The 5181-nt window shown below is 43.9% G+C and overlaps 1 protein-coding gene across 2 annotated transcripts in view; it reads right to left on the bottom strand.

Moving 5' to 3' along the window:
• The window catches only part of PRRG1 (proline rich and Gla domain 1), a 105356-nt gene that overhangs the window by 74169 nt on the left and 26006 nt on the right, over nt 1–5181 (bottom strand). Inside the window, exon 1 of one of the 2 annotated variants that reach the window (XM_025205260.1) lies at nt 2924–2943. The exons of the other annotated variant lie outside the window; for it this stretch is intronic. The gene's annotated coding sequence lies outside the window, so the exon portion shown is untranslated. Of the gene's footprint in view, nt 1–2923; nt 2944–5181 lie in introns of those variants that run through there. 2 annotated transcript variants of the gene reach the window in all.

Raw genomic sequence — 5181 nt, forward strand, 5'->3', positions numbered from 1 at the left:
GCTGCCCACTTCCCCCCAGGTCGAATATGACCCATCCACCACCCCCCTCTGAGTATGACCCTTCAGCCAATTCACAATCCATCTGACCGTGTAGGCATCGATGGCACAGTCACCTAGTTTTTTAATGAGGATGGGGTGGTCGGCAGTGTCAAAGGCCTTGCTGAAGTCCAGAAAAACTATATCCACGGCGACACCTGCATCCAATGCTTTTGTGACCTGATCGTAAAAGGCAATCAGGTTGGTCTGACACGACCTGCCTCTAATGAAACCGTGCTGGTTGCTCTTGAGCATCATCCCCGATGCCGTCCCATCACAGATGTGCTCCTAGATGATCTTCTCAAAGAGTTTCCCCAGGATTGAGGTAAGACTGACGGGCCTATAGTTGCCTGGGTCCTCCCTCCTCCCTTTTTTAAAGATGGGGACCACATAGGCTATCCTCCAATCATCTGGCACCCGGCCCGAGCACCACGAGCACTCGTAAAGCCGCGTTTCTGTTGTTTTTCTATAAAGATTTTCTTCACACAATTTGACTCAATAATGACCTTATGGTATTTTTATTATTTTAACCTAGTCCAGCAACTAAGTTAAATTTACTTCAGAAAGTACATATCAACACAAACAGAGTAGAGATTTCAAGTTTAGAGGCCTAAAGTCAAAATCTATACATAGTCATCCGAATAAGTGACCTGATTTTTTTTCAGAAATACTGATTACATGCAGTCCCCACTGGAGATGGCAGAGGCACTCAGCACATCTGAAAAAAGCACTGCCACTTTATCTGTTCAATCTACACAGCTTAGACTAACCTGTGAAGATTGAATCATTCAGCCTCAGGCTTTTTGACTGTCTGTACTTAGCCTAGGTGTCTAAATATAGATTTAAGTTTCCAAATTGAGGAACTTGGGTTTGAAACTGCCTGAAATGTTTAAAAGACATGCAGGAAAAAAAGTTTACTAAGCATTTTATCACTACTATTCACCCATGTCAGTTGCAGTGAAACATAATTTAATCAGGCTGTTGTTAATTATTAGTGATAGGAAGTCACTCCATAGTTCTGAATTGTTTAAAAGTAAAATTGTGGCTTTGTGTACATCTTTATATGCATAAAAATAAGTAGAAATATCCAGGTGCACCTTTGTTTTACAGCATGGGAGATTCAAAGAAAGAAGTGAATAATAATGTTTATGTACATCCAGTAATGATTAATGGAATTCTTTTAAGCAGCATGTATAGTTATAGTCTTTGCCCTTATGGCTGATTTGTTGCAAAACAAAAGCATTTCATTTTTTTGGAAAATTGAATGTGTTAATAAGCAGACACAAGACTTTGCTCCTGCCACTAAGAGGCAGATTTGATTGAAACAAGAAGTTCCTAATGACTTTGTCAAGATGTTCTTACCAGAATGTCATTATGATAAGCCTCAGAGCTCTGAGTAACTAGAGATGATATGATATTGACTGCATACACAACATTAGCAACCCTTTGGGAGGATCAGGTCCCATCCTTCTCAAAAGTTTTAATGGATGGAAAGTTAGTTTATATTCCTTTTGCAAATAAACACATTAGGAAACTAACTCAGGAAAGTTTGGTTCTACTCAAGATATAGCTGCATTTGAAATTATTTTAAGATAAGTTTACAGATATACCAAGGCTAATTAACTTTCACTTTTAATGAATGCTGTGAACAGTGGCCTCACTCAGTACCATCGAGGTACAACAGTTAAATGAGAACTTTTATATAATAATAATGCCAGTAAAATGTAAAGTTCCACAAAAAAGAAAGGAAGGCCAAACTCTTAACTAGTGTTAGTCAGTTAATACTAACTGGCAAACTGGCTGAAAGATCAATCAGCCAAAAGATTGCTGGACTAATTTTTAAAAAGTACTGAATATCTGTAGCTCTCATTACCTCTGTGACAGGGGGTCATCTTGGGGACAGGTCACAACTTGGGTCCATCCACCTGGCTAGGGTAGTCTGCCTTGTCTTTCCTGCCACAACTTGCTGTTTTAAGACTGGATGTTAAAGTGCAGGAGGCTGCCCACTTTGTGCCCTGATGCCAAGGGCATTATACATGGCTCCATAACATCCCTGCATTGTGTCCCATGCCTCACAGATAGCATCCAAAATCCACTATCACTCTTCCGGCTCCTTGCTGACCTCAGCCTTTAGTTCAGTTTATCCCAGGTATCCTCAGACATGCAGTGCATGCCCTCTCACTGAGGTCTAACTCTATCTCTGGCCCACCTTGGTCCCAGGTATCCTCACACGTGCCATAGCACACCTTCTCACTGGGGCCCCCTCGGCCTCTGGCCCAAATTAGCCTCAGGCATCCTCAGATGAGTCCCTGCACACCCTCTCACTGCACACCCTCTCAATCCACCAATCCTCGCCCCCTCCCTGGGGCCTCTACTCCTGCCCCCTCATTGGGGCTGACACTAAAGCCATTGGGGCTGGCCCAAGTGCAGTCCTTCAGGCCACCCAAACCCTACTCTGCATGCCCTGACACAGCCATTCAGGCCACACAGACCCTACTTTGTGCCCTCAAGCACAGTTCTTCAGGCTACCAATGCACACCCTACTCTGTGCTGGCCTCTGCTCATACATCTGCTCCCTCACTGGGGCCACTCTCCTGCTCCCTCTCACTGGGGCCACCAGGTTCTTACACCATCATGGGCCAGGTATCTGAAGACATGCCTGGCTCCGCCGCCAGTCCCTACTCTGGGTTACCCACCAGGATGTGGGGGTGGGGCTTTAAGGCACCCCTTACTCATCTTTCACTGGGGAGGCAACTGGCCTGGCATTTCTGGGGAACTACCCTGCCATGGGCAGTCTCACAAGGCCATCCTTCTCCAGCAGGGTTTAGTTTTCAGTCATACCCCAGAACCAGGAGCCTCCTGCCATCCCCATAGCTCCTGTCCTTACCTCCAAGGATGTTCTGAGCAGTAGCAGCTCGGTCAGGTGATGTTCTTTTAGCTGCCAGCAGCAGACTGCTGGACTGGCCCTGAGGGCCTGAGTTAAAATGGAGGCTTCTCAATCCCCTTCTCCAATCACATGGCCCTCCTGAGGCCATGTAACCACCTCATCAGGGCTGGCCTGTACCTGCTGGCTGCCCTGCTGCCACTCTAAGCCCTTGCAGTGGCAGGCACCAAAGGGGCTCTGCCACAACCTCAGAGGATTTTGCAAGTGATCAACACATTTGAAAATAAGTCATGTAATATTTACAGACTCAAGATGTTGGTCATTTGTAAAGCCCTGCAATGTGTTTTGCAAGTCAACAAGCTGTAGCTTTATCAGACAAACATGCCTGACTTGAATTCCAGTGTGACGGACCCGCCTTGTTGTTTAAAGTGGGAGTTAGTTTGAAGATCTCATCTAATATCAAATTCTATGGTATCAAATGAGAACAAAGGTGACTTCTAGAGTAGTCCTGGCTCAAGCAAATAGTGGGTGACAAGTCAAAACCAACAACACAAAATACACCTGGAAACAAAAAGTGAACATTAGTACTGAGTGAAAAAGCTAGAAGTATTCCTTCTCCTAAAACCAACATGATTAAATCTTCGAGCTATCTTTGTCTTGCATTCTTATACTAACAGACCTGGGAAAACGTATCCTCTTATAGATCTTTCTTTCTCAGCAGGGCTTCCTGGGGCTGGTCCTATAACTTTTAGGGAGTCATGCTCACTCACTGAGGGCAAAAACTTCAGAGAGTTTATTTGTTAAACTACAGTAAGTCTCTATGTGGAAACCATGTTTTTTCCAAAGCTGATAACTTCACCAAATTTGGATAGAATTTCCTAGGGATGACAAAAAGCATGCATGTAACAGAAAAGACGCATATCAAATGACAGGGCCATGCTCAAAACGTGCGGGTGCTAGAGCTTTCCAATCCAAAGGTTGACAATACCAATATTTTTTCATAGTGGGTGGGGTGGGGAGTAGCACAGAAAATGTATTTCCCTATCTCTAGTCTCCAAAATGGCCACCAGCTACCAAGGAGCCAGCTTATAAAAAAGAAAACAATTTTAATTTCTTAAGCAACACAAAAACCTAGTTAAGCTACAGCTGACTCCTAGTCCATTGAACTCAATGAGAACCTCCCCCCCTGCAAACTATTCTGGTGGTGAAGAACTCATTGCAGAATCAAGGATTTGTTTTATCTCATTCTTAAAAATGGACATCCTCTTTCTCCCCTATTCATCTTTTGCTCACATTATAACTCTTTTTACTAAAAATCCAGTTATCTAATTCTTTTGTTTATTGCACTGTAGTGTTTGTTCATTGTTTCTACTTACTGTAATGCCAGCATGCTCCCTCTTTCCTTATTGTTGCCTTATCCTCCAATTATAGTGTAATTAGTGCACTGTGACAATGTTTCCTTTAGATAATAGGAATCATTACCCCAAGTAAAATATCAGTTTGTGCTCTAAGGGATTAATTGTTTCTCTTACCCCTTAGGAGTTATTTTTAATTGAAGGAGAACTTTTATGCTAAATGTGCTAGCGATTGACTGAAGGCCAGATGAAGCCAGACTAAAATAATCAAAGAGAGCATTACTCTGAGCTGTGAACTGAGAAGAGGCTTTGAACAGAGCAGAGAACCAACCTAGGTTTTGAGCATAATTACTGGTATATCTAGTGGATTCTTGCACTGGAATTACTCTTCAACCCAAATCAAAGTCAATTGCCAGGTAAGTGCAAACAAAGTATATTTTCCTGGTGACACAAAATGCATTTCCTTCCTTCCTTCCTTCCTTCCTTCCGCTCGGACGCTGCGGAGCAGGCTCGCTTGGAGCTGCGTGGGGCGATCCCGAGCGTAAGACTCCCCGGCTTCCTATCTCTTTTCTTTCTTCCCTCCCACCTGTCTAAAGGTCTCTAGCCTCTGTTTATTTCGCTTTCTGACTCTTTTCTTGCTTTTTTGCAGCTTTCTCCCCCACTTTTCTCTCCTCTCTCTTCCCTCCCCCTCTGCTTCCGGTTTCTTTGTCTGTGAGACGCGTCTCGCAGCCTTCTCTTTTTTCTGACTCTTTCCTGCTTCTTACGGGGAGTTACCTTTTCCATTAGCCTGCCTTCCAGAGGTGCTCTTAATTACCTTCCATCCCCCCTCACCCTTTAGTTTTCCTTTTCTTTTTTCTTTTTGCTGTTTTAACGCCCCCCCCCCCTCCTTCCCCTGCCGCTTTTTTT

The sequence above is a fragment of the Alligator sinensis genome, unplaced genomic scaffold (assembly GCF_000455745.1).
Source record: "Alligator sinensis unplaced genomic scaffold, ASM45574v1 scaffold243_1, whole genome shotgun sequence".
Lineage (NCBI taxonomy): Eukaryota > Metazoa > Chordata > Crocodylia > Alligatoridae > Alligator > Alligator sinensis.